Source organism: Myiozetetes cayanensis, unplaced genomic scaffold (genome assembly GCF_022539395.1).
Source record: "Myiozetetes cayanensis isolate MyiCay16 unplaced genomic scaffold, myiCay2020 scf5-8, whole genome shotgun sequence".
Lineage (NCBI taxonomy): Eukaryota > Metazoa > Chordata > Aves > Passeriformes > Tyrannidae > Myiozetetes > Myiozetetes cayanensis.
This window is the reverse complement of record NW_026087742.1, coordinates 21,370,387-21,397,010: the sequence shown is the minus strand read 5'-3', so window position 1 is coordinate 21,397,010 and position 26,624 is coordinate 21,370,387. Positions and strand designations below refer to the sequence as shown.

Below are 26,624 nucleotides of genomic sequence, written 5' to 3'. Positions count from 1 at the left end.
CATTTCGTCAGCCAGCAAGCGTGAAGCTGCTTGAAGGACGAAATCCCACCCTCATACAGACTACAGGCTCCACAGTGTCACCTCGGTGGTGACACCGCAACGAATGGGGCTTGCCTTGGGCACTGCCTGCAGCATGGTGGTCCCAGGGTGGCTGGACCCACCAGCCTGGGACAGCCCTAATACAGGCAGGCCAGGGATGCAGGGATGGCCTTGTCCCACAGGATACGCCTCCCTTTTTCCACAGCTTACCAGGAGAGGAGCCCTGTGCTAAAACAGACTATGCATGCTGGCTTTTGCTGCCCCTTGGCGTGCCCTGAAAACAGCTCCAGTCCTTGAAAAGACAAGGCTAAAGCATAAGAAAGAAAGAAAACCCACGTCCTTTCTTCAATATCATGCTCCCCCCATGCCCTAGACACTTAATTTCCCTCCTTCTCCCCCCCAGCTTCCCCCTCCATTCTGAGTAAATTCAATTTGACAACCCTGCTAATTGGATAAACGCTGCTCCCTACACTCCTTTAAGGCTGCCTGCTTTTCTCTCCTTGTTTTTGGAGGGCGATTGTGGCTGTTCTTTAACATGAATTCCATCTGCTTTATTTCTCCTCTGCCCATTCAAGACCCCTCCTGAATATGTATGAGGGGCTGCACTCCCCCACCCCCTTTCTCCTCCATCCCACCTCCCTCCCTCATTACCCCCCCATCCCTCTCCCTGCCCTCTCCCATTGCCCGGGACAATAACCCCCCAAATGCCCCCTTCTCCCACCCTAGCCCTTTTTGCTTTAGATAAACACAGGCAGTGTCAAGTGTGAGGAGGGGGGGGGAAGGATGGGGTTCAACTGCCAGTCAAGCCTCGGGCCCTCAATGAAGCCCGGAGGCCTACCCTAATCTGCTGCATGCTTGCCATATGGGAGCTGTGTTGCCCTGGGAAACACTAACAGGCAGAACGGAGCTTAATAGAGTCCATATTCATTGTAATGCAGTGAAATGGCTCGAGGGACTATTGCCCCTTGGGTCTGTTTTCATTCTTCTGTTCCCCCTCTTTCTTTTCTCTCTCTCTCTCTTTTTTTTTTTTTAATAAATTTTTTTCCTCCCCTCCTTCTCCCCCTCCCTTTTTTTTTTTTTTTTTTTTTTTTTTTTTTTTTTCTTCCTTTCAAAACGACCAAGTCCCTGGAGAGCTCTAATCTGGAGAGGCTGGGGGGCTCCCCAAAGGGCTGGCCAGCCGACGGGGCAGGAGCGGGAAGGGGAAAGGGAGAGGGTGGAGGTGGTTAGGGAGGCGAAGGAGAGGTGGAGGGCAAGAGGAAAGTAGTAACTAATAAGCATGCAGCCGGCCAGCTGTCAAGATGCTGACAATACTGCTTCGGGTGCAAAGAGCCCGGCAGCCAGTGCTGGCACAGAGGCTGGCGCAGGGTCCTCCCGGGAAGCGCCTGCCTCTCCTAAGAGCCTCCATCCTTGTCTGCCGAACGCGGCACAAGCAAAAAAAAAAAAAAAAAGAAAAAAAAGAAAAAAAAGAGAAGGGCGCAGATGGAGCATGCTGCACAGCCTCTTCAGAAACAAAGTGCACCTAGGAAACAGATGTTGTTGCTGCAACAAGCTCGGAACTGCTGGCTGCTCTCCGTCTCCTTCTCCCAAGCACGCGAGGGGAGAAAGCGGCCCCGCAGCAGTTGCCGAGGCTGCCCCCGTGGCTGAGACAGGATGCCTCTCTGGTCAAAACCTTTCAGTTCAACTTAACTCCCAACCTGAGAGAGCTGCCATAGTTTTAGACCTACTTTTTCTCTGCACTCCCTATCCTTCTCATCCTTGATCCACCTGTAGGCTCTCCAGACTCCCAGCTAAGGTCCTGATTTAAAGAGCTAAGAATCCCAAAGAGGGTGTACACCTACAGCACTTACCAAGGGGTGCAGGCTGTGTATTCATGGCCTTGATCATCAAATGTCATAGGATTAACAGAATCACTAGTATCAAGGTCCTATGTGACCCTGACCCCACAGGGGTGCAGCTCAACCTACTCTCTTGCCAAGGTTGGTGTCAGACAAAAAGGGTCAGGATCCCCTCAAGAACCACATCAGTGTAGTCACATACTTACGACAAATTACCCACTCTGGAGTGTTTTCAGTTTGCTCACACCTGCTACAAACTCAGCTCATGGTGCAGCAACAAAGTCTCACTTATCTGAGGCTTTGCAATGGGACAACGTTGGATCTTCACCGTGAGAAACACTTCAGAGGAGGCAGCAGGAAAGGGGTTCCTCCCTGACACAAGTATGATGTGAAAACAGGCCCTCAGTCTTAGAAGCAAGGGATTTACTGTGCAGTATTACTTGCCTGAAGCATCCTCTCTCTTGCCATATAAAAACAATACCCACTTTATCATTCCCATCACAAGCAAACCCAGAGATCAGCGTCAGTTCAGCCAGAGCTGCAGGCAGCTGCTGCACTAAACACGGAGTAAGAACCATCCCATGTCCTGCAGACCATACCCCTGGGTAACACGGGTCACTTGACACAAGCAGTAACAAAATTTATCTATATACAGCCTTTTCGTATTTGGGCCAAGAGGCAAAGCGTGTAACAAAGAGTTAGGAATGAGGAAGAGCGTGCACCTGGACAGGGAAAACCCAGGGGATGGCTCTGCTGGGGCCGAATGCTGCGGGACACACAGGATGAGTGGAGAGCACCAGGCCACACAGCTGTCTCTGGTCTGGGCTCCACTATGCCAAATCCCACATCAACAGGAGCTGGGCGTCAGGTTGTTCCCCTCCCTGTCAGCAACTGCAGTGGAGGAGAGCGCTGGGAGGGACAAGCAGTTCCCACCAGGAGCTGTCATCGAACAGGCACAGATGTGTCTGTGGCTAGTTTACATTACTCAGGGCACTGCTTTTGTTTTTCCCTTCTCATCCTTTTCAAACAAAAAAAAACCCCAAACCTTGAAGTCTGATGTTGAGACTCTAATTGCCTTCTGGGTCAGGGAGAGGGCAGAGACAAGGCAGCCCCAGCAGATGCAGGGAAAGTGATGCTGGGCAAAAGCCCTCTGAGATACTAAAGGTAAGTGGGGAATAAAGGTGGTACAAAGGAAAAGGTAGGAAAATTAAATTGAGATGAGAGGGTCAGGAAAGACAAAGAAATGGGGAAGTTGGGATTTTGGCCAATTTCTTTATGTTGTATTTGTCCCCATTGCTTCAGAGCTTAGTCAGGCAAGGAGCAGGTAACTTCACAGCTCACCTGCCATGTGTGCATCCAGGTTCAAGTCCTTGCCCTGCCTTCCTCCAAGCATGGGCTGTCACCTGGGATTATCACCTCTCTCCCAGCTGCCACTCTTCCACTTTGCTTAAATGTGGCTTGCTTAAAATAGCAGGAAAAGCACTCCTGCTCTCACCAGAAACTCCACGCTGCTCCAAGACAAAAGCTTAATCAACAGATGCACTTCCACAGTGTGCTCTGGTCCCAGCAAAACAGCATTTTTCCATGGGAAAGCAGGATGCTCTCCTCCAAAGGTGTTTTTGCTCAGCTCTGCTCTGTGTCACTTCCCCCAGCAGCTTTTGGGGAGCACACACCCCCAGCCAACTCTCACTCCCCAACCACAGGACACCAACATGTTGACCAGAACAACCATTCTGCCACTGATGTGGCAGCAACTCTATAAACCCCGAATTCTAGGCTATCTAAAATCATCCTACATGTAGCTGGACCAATGGTCACGAACGAGAAGAAGGACCACAAATCATGGCAAAGGTGTGACATGGAGCTGCCCTGAAAAGACCCATCTCTGTTTTATTGTTTGTCACATGATGGGGTCAAGCTTGCACAGGACAGACAATAAATATCACAGCACCCATTCATGCTGGTAACCACCAGTGGAAACACTCCCCTCTCTGTATAACACAAACCACAGCACGGAGGAATGGTATACCAGACACACCAGTCAGCATCTGCATGAAGCACAGCAGGAGTGCTCAGGGAGGAAGGAGCATTTCAGTGCGTCTGCCAGCTACAGCTACCTCTGAACTGAGACCTGGATGCTCTTGCTCACAGAGTAGATCACAAGCCAGAGAGACAGCAGCTATGGATGCTTTTTGAGAGCAGCCCATGTCTTCATATCCTTAAGCATAAGCCTACTTTTGAGTACCAAATTAAAAAAAAAAAAAAAATCACAATCATCTTTGTCTGGGAACAATAGAAAAATCTTGTCCATGTCCAACCAGAAACAAAATAGAATGAAACAAATACACCAACAACCCCTCCCCCACAAACCAGAAAAGTCCACAGAAACTGCCAGCGACACTGTTAAACCTTCCTTGGAGGAAGCTGCTATGGGGAAATTTTCCTGTTGGAGCAGAGCAAAGACCTGGATAGTTTTCCTAGCTTTTGAACTTTTTTCCAGTGTGTATTTGAAGAGCAGGGGTGCTTACAACAGCTGTAGTAAAAAACTGACCGAGCTTATCTTAAATATAAGCCAGTGGCACAGCAGAAATACCTGCTAAAACAATTCACCCTCTGCATCATAACAGAGGACTTGATTCCACTGCCACCAAAATCAGCCTGATCTTTGCCATGACTTCAATGGGAGCAGGCCCAGAAACTGCATTAACAAGTGCAAGGCTAGTTTAACACTGCTGACATCAAAATCCAGAAGAGCACACAAAAGAGACAGGACAAAGTACTTGCCAGTAACGTCAATACAAACTTTAATCCCCAGATGGCTGGCTTTAGAGACATCCCCATCACCACCATAAAGAGAAACTGCCTTCTAGTTTGCACTCCTTTCAGCAATGACTTGTTGCTGGGATGCAAAAGAGCACAAGCCCATTTTTCTTGTCCTTTGAAGATTTCTTTTATAAATTTGCGAATAAATGGAAATTTTTACTCTCCATAGCTGTCACTTAACTGCTTTTCACTAACAATAATAATTTTGTTTATGGGAGCAGGTCAAAAGCCTCTAGAACTCTCTGATGGGACAAATTTCTCCTGCAAGACATGTCACTACTCAAAAAAACATAAGAGGAAGCTCAAGGCTAGCAAAACAAAGGGACAGAAATGACTGCCCACAGAAAAGGTTCCGTCTGGTGCCAAACACCCAGGTGGGGTGTGGGTACTCAGCACCGAGTGCCAGAACCCAGATGGGCTGAGCCACAGCCCACATTTGTGCCATGACCAGCAGCTGCCACGCTGCTCCAAAACCACACAGAGGTGAAAAATGATGGGGGAGGCACTCACCGTAGGGTCTTGGGATGGGTGATAGATTTCCCCTGTCCCAGGTATGGACAGGGTAGCATCGTCTGGGTTTTTTAAAGATTATGTCTGCATGTGATTTGCCTCATTTGTCACCCCAACAATAAATATACCTCTCCAAAAACAATGGCCGTGTTGAGGACTGTGAGCCAAACGCGGCAGGAGATGGAGCAAGACCTCACGTTACCCTGCAGAGACAGATGGGCAGGGCCAGCATATGGTTTCTCCCTGTCAACGAGATGATGCTCCATGACAAAAAGGTGGCAAAACACTGATGCCTCAGGGCCTGAAAAAGGGAGACTCACCTGCCCATGCCTCAGCCAGACATTAGGACACACTGGCAAGTGCCATGGCCAGTGCTGGCCAAACAGCAGCACCCGTGTGATGGTTTTGGTCTAGGCCTTCCTGGTGACCAGTTTGTAACCAAAGAAGTGCCCATGTACCCAGTATTCCATACGATTTTTACGTAAACCAGAGTATAAATAAGTTGGAGATTAAAGACCTTGCTCTCTTCTCTTCCAGCGAGGCTCAGGAGCAGTGGGTCCTTGCGTTGGTCTCAATTATCTAAGGCTGAGGCCTGCAGCGTCCACTGTCCTGCCACATGAAAGTTCGGAGAGCGCTGGCCGTGTCTGCCAATCCTGCTTTTCTAAGGGACGTGGTGAGATCTGTTTTGCTAGTTATTAGTATAGTTCTTGAGTTTAATCGTGCATACCTATTCGGTGTCCCTTTTTGTCCCCTTTTGTCCCTTTTTCCCCTTTCCCTATCCCTTCGGGGGATGTTTGGATTCCCTTTTATTATGTACATAGCATCTTAACTGTATATAACTGTAATATACGTAAATATATATATTTTTATATAAGTAGCTTGACTTTAAGTTCTTTAATCTTTATAGTTTTTTTTGCTTTACCCTAAGGGAAGAAGGGAAAAGAGAAAGGAGGGGGGACTACTGCCGTGACTTTCGGACATTTGGCAAAGAGCCAAGTCCGAACTATCACAGCCCGTGACGACTGGCCACAGCACAGACCTGCCCCTGGCTCCCCACTTCTCACCCTTGCCCATTCGCACTCGTACCCACGTTAAAAGCAGGAGCACAGAGCCAAAGGCACCTCCCCAGGCCTTTCACACAACAAGCATCAGCAGCAATTCCAGCTGTAAAGTTTGCTTTCCTTGACGCACAGTTTACTTTCTCCATTCCCCAGCATCCCACCCCTGCCACTTACCCCTCACTCCAAAAAGGCTCTCTCAAACAGGCTTAAGCTTTAAACAAATAAGGGCTTGGCAAGCAGCAGCCTGCTCCTGTTTCCCTCCCTACCACCCCTGCTCTCCCCCCGCCGCCTCCACCTCTGAGCCGTGGCGCAAGCGGAGCTGGCGAGCGCCGCGCAGGCATAGAAAACAAACACGTGGAGCAGAGCCAGCTGTGAAGTTGGATTTGGCATACACTGTTTGCAGAAGGAATCAAAGCACATGGAAGAAGAGGGAAGGGAAGAAAGGGGGGTAGAGTGGGGACTAGGGGTGCCCTGGCCTCAACGGGAGAGCGTGACTCCGTTACAAAACCCTGGCACATGCCTGAAGGAAGGTCTCTACGTATGGGTGCTATTCTTGTGCCCTGCATGGATGTGGAGGGGAGAGACAGCCCTACAGCCACATTACCCCAGCTATTTGGCATCACACTTCCCCACTCCCTTTCCTAGCGAGATGAACTGTTTTTGCATGCGCTTGTCCTCCCTCTCAAGTAAAATTACTGTGTTCTGATGCAACATGTGAAAAATAAATACACTTCTACCCCTCAGGGCATGCAATTCTCCCCCTTTCTTTCTTAGGGTTTCTTATTTCTGATGCACACTATGCTCCAGGGCCCCACACCACAGGAAACCCTGACCCAAGTGCCCCATCACCTTGGCTGAGGTTACAGATGTTGACAGCACACATTTACACTAATCCCCTCCCAACTGTCCCTTTCTGGAAGGGTTTCAGGCAAAATATCACTCCTCTCAAACCCAAGTTCCCAGGAGATGTCAGCTCAGGTATTATTTATTATTCTGGCCTCAGCAGTCTGGTCCAGCCAAGGGAATTGCACTTGCAGGCTTTAGGAGTGGATCACCCATGGCCTTATATCAACACTGGATCCACACAGTTTTCCTCACTCTCCCACTTCTCCCAGTCATCTCCATACAAAAAGAAACAGAAGCCTATGCACTCTGCTTGGTTTGGGGTAGAATCCAGCGATTTGACATGGTTTGCTTGTGGTTTCCACCCAAACCCATAAACCAGCCCAGGTTTGCCTGGAAGGTCCTCAGCTGTGTTTGGAGGCTGTAAGAAAAGCAGCAGTGTCCTACCTGGTCTTGGATCTCATCCAAAACAGGCCAGCAGCTGGACAGATTAACAGCCCAGTCTGACCACCCAGCCACCTGCAGACATGTTTTCACCAGTCTTGTTACCACCCCCGAAACACAGTAAGATCTTTACCCTCTCTGGGGCCAGCCAGGAACACTTGTCCCTCAGCATCGCTCCAAACCACCAAACTGACAAGAAGAGGCAATATTTGGATAGTGCTCTTCCTGGGAACTGCATTATGGACCCCTGATCACTGTCAAGGAAGGTAACTTACCTTGGAGAAACCTTTTTGCTCTTGGGTGGAATTTACTGATCCATGAAAGCCATGGATCACTACAAATAAAACACTGCTGAAAAACAACCACCCCACTCCGATCTCTTTCCCTTTTGGAGGCGAATTAGGTACTGCAAGACACAGAGGGACAGAAATTCACAGTCTTGGAAGTTATCATGCCACATTTCTGGATTTGCTTCCTCTACTGGACAAAACATGTCCCTACCTTGTGTCTCAGCTTTCCAGGCTGCAAAAACAGGAATAACAAAGCCCAGCTGGTACAAGCAGTAACCAGATGAACATGAGTCAGACAATTTCAGATTCTCAGATGAAAGGTGCTAGACAGGTATGTAGTGTTATTATCTGTACTGCTTCCTGGTAGCCCCAGGATTTTTGGATTAGTAAAATACAGATGTCAGCATCCTGAGGATACTGCCCCAGTAACTGAACCAAGCAGGGAGGGGCAGGCTGATTGCAACAAGGGGAAAAATATGAATTTGCACCACACACAAAATATTTTGGTTAAGGGAGACAGCAACCAAGATATTATTGACAACAGAGAACTGGATAATTCAGTGGTGTTTGTCAGACTAAACTTTCTGTAATCACAGACTGCAGGGAAAGTGTTTGTCAAGCAAACATTCAAACATGCAGTTGCCAAGAACTAAGTAAACAGAGAAGGAGAAGCAGCAGAGCCAATGTGGCACCATTTGCAAATACCCCATGATCAGCAGTCACAGGCCAACTGAGCCCATCAGCAGGCACTAGTGAAGCCAAGGGGCTGAGCTACTGCAGGAGGACCCACCACCAGGCTGGACAAACAAGGAGCAATTCATGCCTTCAAAATGAACAGGAACTGCAGATCTGGGCAGGTATGGGTACAGCAGTCTGTGTGGGTTCAGTGGACACTTTCCTGCACCACACACAAGCAACCACCTGGGCAAGTGAAATGAAGCCAAAAACTCTAGGCTGAAGAGAGTCCTCAAAGACAACGAGCGATACCCAACAGCTATTGGTCTCATGCATTTAAGTCCCACTTTACCTAGAAACCTGTGGTGGCAGTTGCTGTGCCTAGGAGGAGCCAGAGACCAGGGCCAAACACACCACAGATCTAAGGGCAAGCCAGCTGATCCCAGCTCGGGGGCACTGAGCAAGTGAAGGAAAACACTGGTCTTCTGCTTCCCACCCAAGTGCCTGTCCATTGGTCAGTGCTTCCCACCCATGGTTCACAAGGCTGCTGAAAAGGGTACCTGGATGACTTACAGGGTCCAAGAAAAGGGATGAAAAATATGCAACTTCAGACACGCTGTGCAGTGAGTTGCGCACATAAAATTTCCAACCAGGCCTGCTGACTTCCATGGGAAAGCATTCAGGATTGCACATCCAAAATAAAGCTGAAACCCATCACAGGCAATCCTGCACACTTGTTTTTTATCCACATGTCCTTATTCTTCCCTGTTGCATCCCAACAGGTGACACCAGAGTGCCATTATATTAATTTCCTACAGATCAGACCTCTCTCGGCAGTCTAGAAAGAAGTGTGCAAGACACAAGGCGTGTTTCAAGGCCAGCACTGGATGCACCACTTCTCTGTTAGTCACAGGCCATGGATGCACCCAGAGTGGTGCTGCTATAACCACCCCTTGTCATGTTTGCAGCCATTCACGTGTTGCAGCCAAAGCTGCTGCGAAGATGGAAGTTTGTGGCCCGCAGCCCAAAGCTACTGACACCTTCTTTGTAGCAGAAGATTGTGTTTATGTTCAGGAGGTTCATGGAGGGATTAGGGTAGCTGTTATCCCCCTGGGCCAGAGAAAAAGGACTGAGAGATCAAAGGGCCAGAGAAACTGCTGGTCTCCACAAAGAAGAGGCTTGCAGGTTTGGTTCTGGTGAACAGTGACTCTGCCTGAGTTTACACAAAGGGACTTTATGCATTTTATGCATACAGCACTGGTCTGCTCCAACTCTGAGGGAAGAGGGTAGTCTTTCCCAGGAGAATCCCACTCAGATTGAAGATGCTGGACCTCCATACCAAGAAACAGTCAGCACCACAAACAAAAACCCTTGACGTTTTTTAATCAGGAGATAAATGAACTCCTCTGGGGTCCTGACACGATTACTCCAAGTATTTATAACCTGGAAGAGATCTTAATGGAGCAACAAAGTTGCCTTAACTTTTCTTTCTTTGCTCCCTTTCTGTATCCTCACCTTTAGTTTGTTACTGTACAACAGCCCTGGGGCAATGAAATCAGCAGCCTACACACCATGCAATATTTATGGCCCAAGGCAGACACATATATAGCAGCAGCACAAGCCTATGGAGGTTTTCCACCCCTCATGCCCTCTAAACCCACATTTTTCTCACACGAGACACTGGCTCAAACCAGAGAGGAGGAACCAATGCTGTGACCTCCCAGTGGTCCTCAGCACAACCATGAGCTACCCGGGGCTGGGGCTTGCTGCTGCCACAGTCCCAGCAGCACAGGGGTCAAAGGACAAAGTGTTTTCTGAGCATCATGAGGCAGAAGTTCCCTACCCCACAATGGGAACAGCTGAGGCAGAGTTCAGCAACATCCCAACTCCCACCAGCTGCTTCTGGCAGGACAGGAGATAGCACAGCAGTCCTGACCCCCTGTAAAGAACATGCTGATCTTTCTTTTTCAACAGCAACTGCACCAGTGTGGGACCCTCACTAATAAACAAGTGCACATTGCTCATACCCTCATTAGGGTTCCCAATAAAAACTTTGGATTGTTGCTGGTATTTAGTCACAACAGTAGACTTTGGCTTGAGACCATTCAGGTCACCCGGGTCACATAACAGTCCCATTTTAGGTCCAGGAGTCTGGTGTTTCCCTGCATGGCAGAACTGGGTCAACAAAGGGTTAAACCTGGTATAACCTCAAAAATTGTTCTGTGCTTTCTGCAGCAAGAACATCTTTGGCAGGGTCCCCATCTGGGAAATGACATCCGTCCCCCCTCGCTTCCCCCTCTTCTCCCCCTGAACTCAGAACAAAGCACTGCACTGCCCAACATGTTCCTCCACTGTTTTCATCTTGGTCCAAGCGCTTCTTGTGTTTAAACTTCTGCCAAAAAAATGCATAAAAAAATATAAAAAAGGCATGTGTGGGGCAGGGGGAGAGGAAGCAGAGAGAGTAGAGGGAAGTCATTAAAACTGAATCTTGATTAGCTACCAGTGGTAGAAAAAGGAAAGAGAGGAGAGGAGATTTTTCTGTTGTGATATGCATCTTGAAGCTGAAAGCTGTAGGCCCACGGGAAACAAGACTTCTCCACACAGTCCTCCACCTATGACCACAACTAACTTGCTTTACCTTTCCCATCCACCATGTGCCACCCCACCACCATTAGAAGAGGCATCTTCTTCCTCAAAACAATTTCTGCCAATCACCACACACATTTCTCACCGCTCTCACAGCTGTAGCTCTCACTGAGCTTCCCCACCCTGCACTGAGCCCTGTTGGCACAGGGCTGGAGGACAGAACACAGCTGGCCTGTCCTTGATGGCCTTTCTGCCTTCAATATCAAACACAAAGGCTTAGCCATTGCAAAGCCATAGGGAATCCTGGAGGAAATGAGCCTGGAGAAGATGGCTTGTGCATGCTTTGTGGATAAGCTGGATGGGCCAAATGAAGAGTCCCAGACTGGCTCTGTCTCACAAAGAGACATCCTCCAGACAAAAAAAAAAAAATTAAAGAAAGCACATTGGCCAAAAAAAAGCACATTTAAAAGCCAAACAAAAAAACCCAGTCCAGTTTGTAGTCTGTAAAAGTTGAACCCAGGGACATGCAGAGCATGTTTTTTGTTCCCTCAGCACAAAAGCCCTTCGTTTCCCCTCCTCCTCATTCCAGCATTTCCCCGTTGGGGGTGTCAGAGACAGTTCAAGGCCTCCCAGCAGTTCAGACAAAACTGGGTCTTGCTGCCCTGAGGACAAGTGGTCGGGGTCTGTAAGAACTGGGGAGATTCGGAGAGCGGAAGAGCTGGGCAGGCTAAACCTGCTGCCCCTGGAGGATGGTCAAATGGTCACCCCTCCAGCATCCCTATGAGCTGCCACAGGCTGCTGCTTCCCTCTGGGGTTTGGCTTCCCAAGGTGTGACTTTGGCTCCCAGGCTGCAGGGTTAGGCCACTGTGATTCCCCAGGGCTCGCCTGTGCTACAGCTGGCACTCTGCAGCACGTCAAAGAGAGGGAGAGATTAACTCCTTTTTTAAGTATCTCATTACTGTTATATTTTTAAACACAGCTGGTTGAAAATTTTTCAGCAAAGCCATAAATAAATAAATACTTTGAGGAAATTTCCTGCGATTTGAAAACTTTACCGACTGGTCCAGCCTTTATCAGATTATATTCTCTTGCCAATGTGCACAAGCTCCACTTGCTTCTGCTTTCTCTCCTATAGGGACCAAATTCACTGAAACATCAACAAAAGGTGAAGATTTCACTGCCTGTACTATTTGATATTTCAACAAACACCCTCCTGACCAGCACAGCAATCCCATATTCATTTTTGTCCCACCTGGTGACCTTTCATTTCCGTTGTAATTAGAGGTATCACTTCCCAAGACCGAAAAATCCAGACACTAAAAATGTATCCCCTAACCCTGTCTGCAAAACACTTCTTTTCCTGCTCCTCAGGAGAGAGATGACTGAACATAGCCAACTGGGACTGACTGGTTTTCCTCTTTCACAGATGATCCCACATCTCTTCAGCTACAATGCCCCCATCCCAGTCAACTTGGTTTAGGAAGCAATCAGTTTCTACAGCTGTGGACAACAGTCAAAATCACTATCTGTCATGACATCCTACATTAAATAAATAAGAAGGACAACACCACCCACTACCTCCCATTAGCAGATTGTTAAGGAAAGCAAACAATCACCCACTTCTGAAGAAGCCTTAATACAGGAGGAGCATTTCTCTTCTAGTCCGTCCCTGCCTGCCTGTGGCAGACGAAGCTTGTTAAGTAGCGTCTGTACAAGACTCTGCTATTACATAAATAGCAAATAAAGTCCTGGGTTCAGCTGAGAAAAGGTGTCCCGAGCATGAGGCTCTGCACATGGAGCATTGGAAATGCTTGCCCAGGAAAGACTGCCTCTCTACAGTACATCTCATTTTACCAGGATGATTCTCATTTAAACCCCCTTCAACCTTGAAAGAGATGGCTTGGAGCTCCCAGCCTCCTTACCCAAATGCTAACCCACTCCTTGTAGCCCAAAAAAGGACACAAAATTCATGAACAAATCACTTCCAGTACTTTTTTTTCCAGGCTATTGTTATGTGACTGCATTTGGAAGTAACGGAGAAAAAACAACTACATGACTGTGGTCAAACTCTGGCCTAGAATTTGGGAATTAAAAAAAAGAAACCTCAAACCCCAAACCCAAACCTTTTTTTATATGTTTAGTCATTTTTGGAGAAAACTGTAAGCAGTAAAGAGACCAAGAATAAACAGTGACACCAGCTCCTAGGCTTTGGGGGGTGACAATAGGAGATTCTAATCTGTTCTCCATCTCTCAGCCTATTCTGTACAGCCCAAGATATTCTTAAAAGCCTAAATCTAAGACTAATAGTCTAATCCAAGAAGTCTACCTCTCCTTCTGTTGCAAAGGACTAAGACGTTTTTGTGTTGAGAATTGCTTTATCAATTTAGAAAGCCTTTTTGATGCAAAAATTACCTTTGCTTGAGAGGCGTTTGTATGCATTTCACAAGAAAAATCAGATCACACTCTCCAAAGACTCACCAGAATTGGTCTGGGAAAACATGGCAAAACCCTAATATTTGCTTGTCCAGCAGGAAAAAAGAATCTAAAACTACATCTGGATCTTCCAAAGATTCTTACATTACTGTCCAGTAAAGGAACATAAGGACTGTCTCATTTTACAGAGACTCCTTTAAGACCTCAGTATTAGGTGCTTTAGGAAAGCCATCCTCTGCCTCAAGGACATTTATCTCTAATTGCTTACAGGGACTGTCAACGCTTTCTTTGAGAAGGGAAGTCTGTGATTGTCCCACAGCATGAAATACCCCTAGAAGAAACTTTAACTGTTCAGTGTAAAGTTATCTGTAGACCCACTCAGGCAGCACCTACTCTCCACAATTAAATGTTACATTAAATACTGTCACTTGTTACAGATATTAGAAGTGGAAAGGAATTAGGTCTTCCCCCCTCTCTTTAGCGACTGGGAAAATTCAGCTATCTAAGGGAAACACAATTTCAGACTGACCATTAGGGAAACGATTGACCATTTCTTAATTTGGGAAATACCATGAACTCTTTCAGGAAAAAAAAGCACTCAGTTGTGAGAAAACGCTGCTCCATGATTTTAGATCCAGTTGTGTAGCTGGCACACTCTGCTCCAGGATGGGTAAAAAAAGCTATTTTCATATAGTCACATCCACAATATGCTGCAGGATTTAATAGTCCCTCATGAAAGAGATAAGCTATATAAACATAAAATGTTACAATGGGACAAAAAGCAGCTTCAAGAATTCCCCCCGCAAGCCCAAAAGGGGAACAATGACAATTTCCCTCTGCATTTCTGGCCAACTGAAGTTTTTCTGTTTCTCTGCTCTGCTCTTCTGATAACAAACATCTGTTGGGAGCGTCCTTTCCCGTGCAAGAGCGGAATGCAACCATCACAGCCTTCAGGGCTCTGTACCCCAGCAGAGCCTCTGGAGACCCTCCTCTGCAGAAGCCACAGATAAACCTCTGCTGGTCTTACCCATCAATTATAAAATTCTTACATGGAAAATTACTCTTTATTTTTGCAGCTCACAAGTACTTAAGGAGACCTTCAGAAAAAACACAACGAGCCTCTAGCAGAGGTGATCTCTTGAGGTCCCCCAGATATGCCTTCGGAAGGATCTTTATTTTAGGGTCTTCCTTCCCAACCCTTACCTACCACCAGCTTTTACTCATGTATTTCTTCAGCAGAAAGCTCTAGAAGCCCAAGTCGGCAGGCTCCCAGATGAAGCTGACCATCTGTGGCTCATTAACAGCTCACTGAGCCCGTCTGGCCCGGTGCCTACATGCCCCGTGCAGATGCTGGCACCTCAGCACATGCCACGTCCGCCAGCCCCACTGAGCTGCTTCTCTGACTGCCCGTGAGGAGACAGGACAGCATAAAGCCCTCCCAGCCCGCAAAACCCTGTGAGATGGCAAACGCTGGCGGAGACTGGAAAATGTTGCCTTTGAACCATCAAGCCCCAGTCCACCAGCTGGGGGGAAAGAAGGGCAGGGGAGACATGGCTCTCATTTCAAGGACGGTGTTTCTCCAGAATAACCTCTGGGGAGGCAGCAGCCCTGCCTGCGTCTGCAGGCAGCCACTCTGCCCGGGCAAGGGCTCCCCAGGCCCGCTCCGACATGCCAGCGCTCGGCACTCGCCTCCGGTTGGAGAGGGCTGGGAGCACCTCTCTGGCAGCGGGATGGCGCCTGGGGAGGCACCTCTAGTTGTTCCTTATCAGCCTTCCCCAAAACAAGTAAGGGCAGGGGTATCCAGGATATGGCCCAACAAGCCTTTCTCAGCCTCGGCAACTGTTGCTGGCAGCACAGGGACCTCAGGCAGAGGAGGGGAAAATAAAGACAGAAAAGAGGGGGGAAAGGAGGGTGCAAGGACCTAGCAGCAGCACCCACATCCTTTGGGAGGCAGCACACACGCAGGGAACAGGGGCGCTCTAGAAGCCTTAGCTGCAATCCTGTTCTCTCCGGGGTCTGAGGCAAAACTGAAAGGGGTGTGTGTGCTGGGAGAGAGGAACAGATTATTTTTTGAAAGCATGAGGAGGCATGGGTGGCACAAACCCATTTTTTGACACCTTCTCCATCCCACACCCTGTCTAGTTCAGCTGGACAGAAGTGAAGGCAACAACCTTTTCGCAGTCTTTCATTCACAGGGAGTGACCCGGGATCAACAGAGAAAGAAAAAGCCATAACCTTGCAGCTGTCTGATATCTCTCACCACTCTTCCACTCCCAAGGCGCTGACTGAGCCTTGTAATGGCACAAATACCTCATCTAAGATCTCTTCTGTAATTCAATTATTTAGCTTGCAGAGGGCAGATCAAACCCACTCACAAAATGGAGGAGTCCTGTTTCAGATGGGCTCCTGTCCCTGCAGAGTAGAGCATGGAGTCCTCTCTTCACCCAGGCACAAAGAGCCAAGGACAACACAGTGCCATTAAAAACAGTGTGCTTAAAAGCATTCCTCTGAGCAAAAAGCCTCCAGCTGCAGTTCAGGCTGTTACTCAGACAGCAGCAGGGTATGGCCATGAGCAGCCCCTCAGGAGAGTTTGCCCACAGCTTTCTGCAAACAAATAGGTACCAGAAGAGGATGCACACGCATCTCCACCTGCTCCCCCAAACAATGCTCTAAGTCAGACAAGAAAGGAGTGGTGAAGGATCCTGCCCAAGTTTCACTGAAGCACTCCTACCATTCTTGAGCAATAGATCCCAGTTAACCCATCAAGCCAGCTTTTGCTCCTGTCCTGCCATTGGTGTCCCCACAGCTGTTCCATCCTGGCCTAGCTGTGCCTGCAGGGGTCAGATTAGCATTCAGGTACCCCTGGGTGTCCCCAGACATACCCTCAGTATGGCTGGCAGCTCTCGGGAAGAGCAGCTCTTGGTAACCCAGCTGTCCCACATCCCTGTTCCTTCCAGTGTAAGGTACCTCTGTGCTGACCATGGAGACGTGAACATCTCCTCTTGCACCTGGGCCCAGTGCAAGCCACGGACATGGCCTTAGCAGCATCTGTTACGAGTTTATCCTCGGCTTGTGCACTGAAAGGCAATGCCTCCAGAGTAGGAGGAGAACAGTCCCAGACTCCCTGTGGCAAGAAGGCACACAATATTTATGTAATGATATTGTTTTACTTGAGATAGCACGCTGCAAGCAAAACACTTTTATTACACTGGCTCTCTGCTCTTCCAGTTATCTTTCAAAGCACAATGCCACAACTGAAAACTAGCTGACAGGAGAGAATTAAAGACATAACTGGCTCCTTTCCCTCCCCTTTAGCCACACACTCTTGCTTTCCACCTGCCACCCCCCAGCTCCACAAGACCAGCTGCCCACCCCAATGTAAGGCTTGTCACAGAGGCAAGATGTCACCAGCAACACCTGCAGTGCCATGTGCCCCATGTGGGAAACCACTCACTGGAGCACATGTAGCCACGTCACTCTCTACCGACTGATGTGAGCTGATGGCTTAGGAAGATGAGGCTCTTCTATGGGCAACTCTCAGCTTCGAGGTAGACAACCTTCAGTCAAACCCTAGTGATGCTTGACTTTGATCTCCCCTTCTGCCAAGCTGGGAAAGGTGGAGAAAGGAGCACAAGACTGAGTATCAGCCAACATGGGGGCTGTACTAAGCTCCAGTCCTGACCTGCTGAGTCACTCCAAGGCACAAGTGTCCTTTTCAGGCTCTTTATTTATCTTCTTTTCTGCAAAGAGCCTCGCTAGTTTGAATGGGGATGTAGGAACCATCTCCCACTACAAGTTAACATAGTATCTATCACAGCTGGGTCCCAGCCTTGGTTAATTGTAGATGCAACCGTAATACAAATAATACTTTAGGTTTTGGAATATGGTGATGGCAGAAGATGGTATAGCAGGCCTTTCTCAGGCCTTCATCCAGAGAGTCAAGAAACCTCTACTTATCTTCTGATGCTGAAGCTATGCAAAAACTGGGGTTTGCTCACATTTTTGTGGCCAATGAAATGTGTGCTTGTTTGCTTGGTCACTAGTTTGGGAATTTTTTTTAAAAAGTGGTTCTTTCAAGTGGCTCAGAGGTTGGGGATGCCCAAAGCTATCCCCAGGGAGACAGATTATAGGGTCAGGCATCAACGGTAAACACAGCTTGCCACTTGCTCTTGATGTTGTTCTCTTTGTGCTCCTATTCCCTCCTCCACAAATGTGAACTCCATGCAATTGTGAAGAAAACCGGACAACTGTATATTTAGCAAGTATGTTCCTGCCTAAATTGCTACATGATGTAAGGAGCTGATCCTTGCTCCCACAAAAGACCACAGGCTTCCTGATGCCATCAGCAGGATCCCACAGCTTGTATTGCACATTTGCACACCAGGCAAGTACAGTTCTGGTGAGAGTACGAGTAGACCAGTGCCTGTCCTGGGAGACACAGGACTGGCTTATCTTGCTGTAGCCATGTAAACCATCCCTCTTCCCTAATGCTTCCTGAAACTGGCTGCACACCTCCCTGCCAGGAGGGGAGTAGGGTCAGCAAACACACCCCCAGGCTCCAGCTCTATACCTTAGTACTGACCTCTCTTTCCCAGTTTCCATCATGGAGCTACTGGGCTGCATGGTCATCAAGCACAGTTGACCATGGTCCCAAGACCTTCTCCCTCTTTGCTGGCTGGGCAGTCATCTCTGGCAGGGTCTGGGGTGACAATATGCTAAACTACTCTTGCAACCTTTAAAGCAGCTCAGGCACCCAGAAGAGCAAGGTCCTCAAAGGCATCTAAAGCCCTTGTGCTGCCCTGGACTCTGTAGCATTACAGAGGTGTTCAGGCACAAGCTGCACATTCAAACATGAGCTCTACTCCTCCCCAGCTGGAAAGCAAAGACCTTTTCTCTTTAGGCCAGTCCCAGATACCCCAAAAGTGATGAAACAGTGATGATGGACACATCCAGAGCAGTTGGCATGCCTCTCTGAGAAGCTCTCCATGCGCCCCCTTCTCACAGCCCTGTCTCACCCTACAGGCCCCCAGCTCCAGAAGTGGTTGACAGCTACAAGCCAGATACCCTGCTTGGCCAGCCAAGGTGTAGGGAAGTCCCCACAGGGACTCAAGAGCTAGTAGATAACAAGCCCTCCTCCTGCAGGGGTCCCACAGCTCTGCTGTGGTCTCACTGGTCATGCCACAAGGCCCCTGAAAAAGTTAGTAATGAGGCGCTCCTCACTGGATTCAAACCCCATTACAGTTGGATAATTAGGGCATCTTGCTCTCCTCTGCCCAGATGACTCTGGCTTAGAAACTGCACTTCAACTGCTTGCAAGCCAAGATGTGTCTGATAGCCACTCCTGAAATAGAGAGTCCACTTCCATGCAGGAGTCAGTGGTCAGGACTAATGTGGGTAGTTGTTACACTGGTGACAGTGTGACCCTGTACTTAAAAGTGAGGAGGAGAGCTGTCTGATCTCTGAATGCACAAATCTCATTGACTCTCCACCACCACATTAAAGTCAGCCCAGGTACTTTTTAAATATCCCATCCATCACATTTTTGAAAACACCTCTTGACACTGGGACTCAGACTCACCCCTTCAATCTGACAGGGCTTGGGTTTGTTAAACAAGAAACTTTCTTATGGGGAAATAAAATATAATCATTCCCATCACCATTTTGGGAGGCCCAAGGAATCTCTCACTGACAGCAGCAGGATCTAAAGAAGCAGAACCAGCTAGTCCTTTTACTACCCATGGTCAAGGAATAGCAGGAACTTTCCTGCCCCAGAGGGGACTGCCATCCTGCAGAGCGCTGGAGCGATGAGAATGCTCTTCACGTCAGCTATAGCTCAGGGAGCAACTTGGGACAGAAGGCACTAGATTAAGTTTCTTCAGCATCCAGAATACTATTGGCCTCCAAATAATTGTCTATTTGTGTGCGTGCATGCACAAGAATCCTCGTTCCATGGCCTGTCTTTGTGCCAACGTATTCGCAGTGTTGCGACTCTCTGGGGACAAGGCCCATACTTGTATTCAATCTCGGCTTTGGCTCCCAAACACTAAGGTTTCAGATTATGTTTTAAAAAACATTTTCTCTGGCAACTGGGCTGCTAATGGATTTGATGTTTTTGCTCTCGCCTCCTCCCTACCTTTAAAAGCTTGGCACTAAAGGGTTTCTTTGAAGATAAGGCCAAATTTGCAATTTAAGGGAAGGAACTTCATAAAGTAGATTTGAAAGGATGGAGAGGAGGAGGGTGGAGGGAAAGGAAACCAACCCAGGAGCTACTTTGCCTGTTGAGATGTACACTGTACAGTATGTAGGATTATAATGGCCTCTCTGTACCACCACTGGCTGGAGCCAGAAACTCGATGCAGCTGCAGTGCTACTACCTACGCTGGACTCCCCGAGGGTCACACTCAGAGAGGGGTTCCTCTACAGCCCCACACCCAGCCTACCCTCCAAACCAAAAGCATCCCACAGCCCTTACAGAGCCCATATCCATGCAACAAGCAAGGGCAGATGTTCCCCAGAGGCAGCCAGAGGAGCCCCCCACTGGGCTGTAAACGCCACAGGAGGCTCTCTGCCGAAACCAGCATGGTCCTTGTCCAACAGGTTTTCCGAGGGGCAGCAAGTGTATGGTCTCTCTTGATCTCCAGCAGACCTATTCTCAACACCACAAGGAGGCAGGGAAGTGCCACTTACAGGTTTTGCAGGTGGAGAGCTGAGGCAAAGAGCAACCTGCCCCAACTTGGGGGGAAATCTGCGGTGTAGTGGAGACTGACATGCATCTCTCCTCACATCACAGGTTTGAGCCCTAAAGCACTGGCATCACTAAGCCAGGTGGCTGCTCTCCCTAAAAGTATCAGGATAAATTACAGTGACGTTATCAGAGGAAGCTGCATTTTGCATACAAATCCTGTGTTCCAGTCCACTGTATCCACATTTGAGGTTTATTTCTCAAAGACTACCTCAGTAGGTTTACATCACCACAGGCTTTCTAAACCACACTAAACTCAACACATTAATTCACAGGGCTCTGCCTAACCTGTCCTTTTGTCAGCTAGAATAAAAATAAAAAGCAAGCTCATTTTGGTATTTGAAAGCTTATAACACAGTTCTGACAGGGATATTTACACCCTTTCCCTCTCCACTCATGATTTAAAGAACAGCAGAAGGGCCTGATGCACAGTCTTTAAGACACACAAGCTTGTTCAGACTCGCTGACATTGCAATCAGTGAACGCATCCCTTGCATTTGGCACGGCCCCAGGGCTATGGCTGTTCATAAGAGTATGACCTGCTGGCTAATCTCCTTGCCAGAGTAGACCTTAGAGAGCCAAAATGGCATTGCCACCACAGGACTCAGGGTGAAAGACTTACTGCCTATGCTGAGCACAGAAGTTAATGAAAAATGACCTGTTTCCAAAACACCATCTGGCTCTCGCATACATATATACAGACACCACAGCCCAAAACCTCCGGGAACTTGACAACAGTGGGTTTTCATAGGGGCAACATGCTGTGGTGTGGTTTGGATTTTGCCCAGCAAGCCTCCAACAAGCTGCACAGGCACAAGGTGCAGTCACCATCCTCACATCTAAGGGGAGCTAAGGGAAGGGTTTTGGACACAGGGCAGCAGCCTCTCAAGAGCAGCTGAGCAGAAAGCAAGGATAAAGTTTGGCTCTCACCTCTGTGCTGGCACAGTGCCCACAAGGAGGGAGAAGAAGCTCGAGCACGTCCCACACGCTCCCTGAAGCACATTTCCCTCCATCAATGCCACCAGAGCCAAAATAAATTGGCACTGCCTCTTACTCAAGAGCTCCTACAACACACAATGGCAGCCCTGAGAGCCCCTCTCAGGCACCCTGTCTGTGCTGTGCCAGGTGCTCTGCTAACAACCCCAACAGGCAGAGCTGAGCCTCCCATCCCATTTGTCCTTTTGCAAGGCATAGAGGCCATTTTAATAAAAGGAGCATGCAACATCCTCAGGGCAGGGATCTGTTGTTCCCTGTTTAAGCAGAAAGCCTTGCACCGCCTGCAGCAGCTTTGGGACTGTGTAAGCATCAAGAAGGTGTTTTCCCTGTAACAAATATCTTTCTGAGCTTTTCAGCCAACTTGCTTCCACTGCATCCATACTCCTTTTGTCTTAGCTTCTCATGGACACTCCTACAGCTGTGTTGCTGGAGCACATGCTCCTGTGGAGAGATTTTAAAAGCGCAAACATGCATACGAAGCAAATTTTGAAAGCTTCCCATCCTGCAAGCGTTCCCTCCAGAAAACTGGCTGCAAGCACTGTGTTCAGCCAGTGAATCAGAAGATACGATGTCAAATGATTCGGGGCTAAGAGGAACTAAACCAAATAACAGGAAACAGAAAAAGATGGTTTTGATACCTTTCATGGAACAGTTACCCAAAGTACATTTAGTAAACTGGAAGATGGTATTTGCCCCCATTTCACCTAAGGACCTGCAATTCATTTAGTCATTATTCACCTTAAATTGTTCTTGTGGCCTAGGAACTGGAATACATAACAACCTCTTAAACTGAGACTGACCACAGGACCACCAAATACATGGCAGCAGGTTTTTCCCTCAGGATGTTTTCAGTCTAATCAGAAACAGGAAGTCTCCAAAGATTTTGCAAGAGAGCCTTTTCCTTGTGGGATATCCCATCCTAACTGCAGACTTCTCACTGCAAAGTTTTTAGCCCAGGAGGTAACGGTTTAAACCAAGAGATTTGCAAGCCTTGGTCCGTAACATGCCAGCAGTCATGCAAGTCATCTTTGCACACTAAAGAAGCCCAAGGGAATTGTGCCTCATACCTCTGGGGTACTCGGCACCTGATATTAAAATGAACAACATACCTCCATTTACTGTCAAAGGAACTTTGGTTAACCTGGAGTTACGCTGACCTACTGCTGTTGTAACATCTTGCAGGTTGAGTGACTAAATTGAGCCCAGCTGAGCCTGAAGTCTCTGAAAACCCACCTGCAGGCCAATCTAGGCTAAAACAACCAGTGTGGTCCCCCAACATACTCTTCCCTGTCATTGCTCCCTCTCTTCATGAGGCACAAAAAGCAGGGTATTGGGAAACAGCCTGGGAAGAGGGCGATTACAGAGGCACAGAGGTGCCTCTCCAGCCCTGTGGCAGTCCTGAGGAGGCTCAGTATGACAGAGAGGGTCCTCCCTGGTACACCTGAGCTCTGCTCTGAGAGGCATGAGAGTGGATACAACAAACACATGCTTCCAACTTAAGTGTCTGTCCTGTCCAATCACCCATCTTCTCTCCCACACCCCAGGTAGGGTAAGTAATAGTTCTTTTTTCATGTTGTGCTTCTTATCAGACTGCAAGGTTTCTGTGCTCCTAAGAGCATCTGGCTCAGGGAGAGGCCAGGAAACACCAGTGATTAGATTTGGTGGTGTTTCAGTCAAGTGTGGTCATTCAGCAACAATGACAAGAAAGTACAGAAATTCAGAACTGCCCTAAATGGATCTTTACTTGGGAAAGGAAGTTTCTCCTCTGCATCACTGGGGAGAATGGGGACAAAGCAGGCTGCTTGCTTCATAGCCCCTCCTGCTATACTTCTTGCTTGGCAGGAGGCTCCAGCTGGCTCCTGAAGGGGCAGCTCTCCTGGCCCTAGTCAAATGAAGGAGTTTTACCAGCATCTTGAAAGCACTGTAGGACAGCCAGTTTGGTGCTGAAGGCTTGGAGGGATCTGTCTGCTACTAGTTTTGAGGGCAGAGCAGAATTTCAAGGAGTGAGGTGAACTGGGCAATGATTCACCTGTCCTTCAACAGGGCAAAACTCCAAGCCAAGAGTCCCACACTCAGAGGGCTGAAAAGACCTCTGCAAACACCAGAGACTGTGTTTCACTTTGCAACCTCAAAGAACCTCTTGGTCAGTACAAGGTACAGAAAAGCTGCATTTTCCAGACTGCAGGGATGCAGAACACCCATAAGACCTACATGCCATTTTCTAGCACATATATATAGAATCATGCACCTCTAATACTTCTTCTTGGTTCTAAGCAGAGAGGAAATGTGTGTGCTTTCAGCTATTTGTACTGAGATATCTCTCAAAGTTCTGGGGGTGTGCATGTGTATGAGAGGGACAAAGCTGAACTTGCCTTTCAAACCTGCAGAGGACCTTTGTGCATCCTTCAGATGAACCTGGCTCATATTCCCCAGCGGGAAGCAGGGAGACCTGTACTGTATCTAACTTCAACACTCACAGCAAACACCTACTGGGACCTCTTCTGCATGGTATATACAGGATGAATCCCTCTAATTTTATCTGAAGGGGAGAATTAAGAAAAGGACATGGAACAAAACTCCATTTATTTCTTGTAAAAGAATATCATGCACCCAGCAGGGAGCTCACAGCTCTCTCTAATTGTCCTATTTACTTCAGAAGATCCCCACATGACTCCTATTAGCATGGGAAGTTATTTCACCTTCATTTCTTTAGGTCACTTAAATAAACAGAACAAATCTTCGCTGCAAACCAATGATGGGTTTCTGCTGAAATCCCTCCCTGAGCCATGAACCTCAACATCCAACCCATTAAATCAAAGTGTCTGCCATACATGTATATAGGCATAAATCTGGAAGAACTCTCCCCTAATCATATGCACACTGAGTCAGTTAGTTTCAAAAGAAAAGAAAGCTAAGATAAAATTCTACTTACAAAACGCCCACATTCTTCTAATATTTTCCATGATAGTTTTTTAGCCCATGGGAAAAGAAACTTAAATGGCAGATTGCAAATGAACATATCAAAAAGACACTGTGGTAGCAATGTAGAAATTAAAGAGAATTGGGCACCAAGAAAAACATTTAAGACATGCTGGGAATTACAAACGGGTGCTGAGTGCGTGTATGGATTCCTGTTATCCTACTCACATAATGCTGCAGAGAGGTCAAGAGAGTTTCTTTAAAACAAACAAGGGCAAAAAAAACCCCAACTTTAATAGACCTGACCTGCCTTTTGCACAATGCCAGTGAAATAACACTCGGGGTACCAGAATTAGTTGGGGAAGTGCCCAAAGATATAGAATGTGTATTAAATACCTTTTGCCAGGGGTATTAGTTAAAGTCTATTATTATTTTTCAAAGTAAGTATTAGTATCTTCACTTTAAAAAGTCTCATTTGGACATGGCTACAAATTCAGCATACCACTTTCTCTGCAACACATTTTCTATTTACAGTCACTATCCAGAGGACCTGCCAAAGTTGCAGTCCAAGCAGGGAGGCACGCGTGCACAATTCCTACAACATCCCACGGCCGGGCAGAAAATTGCTCTCCCTGACCCAAATCGCTCCTCATCCTTGTGCCACGGTTAAAAACTCTACAGTTGCGGAAGAAAAAGATTTTACTAACAGACTACCCACCCCCATTTTTCTTTGCAGCAGCCCCTTCACAGAGCACAAACTGAAATGCCTTTGCATCTGCCAGAGCCAGCTCTTGCCTCCAAACTCCCATCAGCTTTTGACAAGAGTTGGAGCAATGGAGGATGAATGGTTTACTTTGCACAGCTTTTCCCTTTCCCTCCCTCCACTACTCACCGTCCCTCCCGAACTGCCTGCAGCGAGGAAGGGGCAAGGTCCTCGCTTTTGAAGGACCAAGCTTTTGCGGAGTTTCAGGCAAGCACTGGAGCACGGCAGTGAGTGTGCGTGCACTGGGGCCCTCCATTAGTGCTGCCGACCCGCCGAGGAGGAAGAGCTGCAAGGAGACATCCGAGCCCCCCACATCTCACCTGCCTGAGCCAAAACAAGCCCCGGACTGGAGGGGACCAGCAGGTCTCCCCTACTCCCTTGTCACGTCTCCCCCATCCCTACGCAAACCCCCTTCCTCACATGCCCGCACCAACTTCCCAAACTCTGCCGCTGCCTGGAGATGGATGGGGGAAAAACCCTGCGCCCCATCACCCGCCACCACCGTCCGCTCTCCCGGCCCCTCGCCAGGGCCATCAGGCCCGGGCCCCCTTCTCTTCACTCACCGCGGTCTCCAGTGGAGCAGGCGGGGGAAAACACAAAGATGCCCCAAACGAAGGGAAGCAACAAAGAGGCTTAACTCCAGGAGCTGTGAACTTCCAGGCCGGATCTGCGGGGAATTCACTACACACACACACACACACACACACACACACACAGAAATAAAAGAAAAAAAAAAAAAAAGAGAGAGAGAGCAAAAGAGCGGGGGAAAGCCTGTTTTGGGGGGAAGGGGAAGTGCGGGGACCTTGGTTTCGGGGTGGTGGTTGTGCTTTTTCTGCGGGTTAGCGCTGGGGATGGGGGGGCCGCGCTGAGCTCAGGCACGGCGGGAGGAGGAGGAGAAGAAGGAGGAGGAGGGAAGAGACGCCGGGATGCGGGAAGCCAGACCCTCCATACGGGAGACGGCTTTTGGATGACTGAACTCCCAAACAATTCCCTGCTCCGGCTACTCCTGCCCCAGAGCGTTCCTCCTCCCCTCCCCCTGAGGAGGAGGGAAGAAGAGGAGGAGTCAGAGGACGGAGAAGACGCGAAAGAAAACCCCTTCTCTAAAGCCAGGCAGCGGCCAACCTCCGTCCCCTGCTCCCAGCATCCCCGTCCCCCCAGTCACACTAACTGGGAGCCTCTGTCTCCCCTCCCGCCCCCTCCCTCCGGCCGCTCTCCGCCGCCGCCACGCTCTCCCGGGCAGGCGGAAGCGGGAAAGTTGGGATGAAGTTCGGGCTGGGCGGAGGGAGGGAGGGAGGCAGGGAGGCGGCCCTGCCGGCCCGGGGTGCTGGGTGCGGGGTGCGGGGGCTGCGAGGCGGGGGCGGCCCGGGCGCTGGGGTTCGTGGGGGACACCGCTGACTGCAGCCGCTCCAGCGGCTCACGGAGCCCCCGGGTGCCCCTCCCGGGCGGCCATCCCGCCTCATCCCGGCTGTGGCGGGCCCCGGGGTAGCCATCAATTGCAGTAAAAACCACAAGAAAGAAAAGGTCTTTTCCTCCAGCCATCCCTTTCCGGCAGGTGCTGGCTCTCACGGAAAGTGTCTCGGACACAAATTTTTCGGAAAAAGCAATGGCACCGCTCCCCTGAGGTTAAACCAAACCAGCTCCTGCTCACTGGGTCTCCCCACACCA

The 26,624-nt window shown here is 48.7% G+C and overlaps 1 protein-coding gene across 2 annotated transcripts in view; it reads right to left on the bottom strand.

Annotated features, from left to right (window-relative positions):
* The window catches only part of BOC (BOC cell adhesion associated, oncogene regulated), a 55,477-nt gene extending 29,667 nt beyond the window's left edge, over positions 1-25,810 (bottom strand). Inside the window, exon 1 of one of the 2 annotated variants that reach the window (XM_050332138.1) lies at positions 25,523-25,810. The gene's annotated coding sequence lies outside the window, so the exon portion shown is untranslated. The remainder of the gene's footprint in view (positions 1-25,522) is intronic. The other variant, XM_050332137.1, reaches the window with a different exon arrangement.
* Between the last annotated feature and the right edge of the window lie 814 nt (positions 25,811-26,624).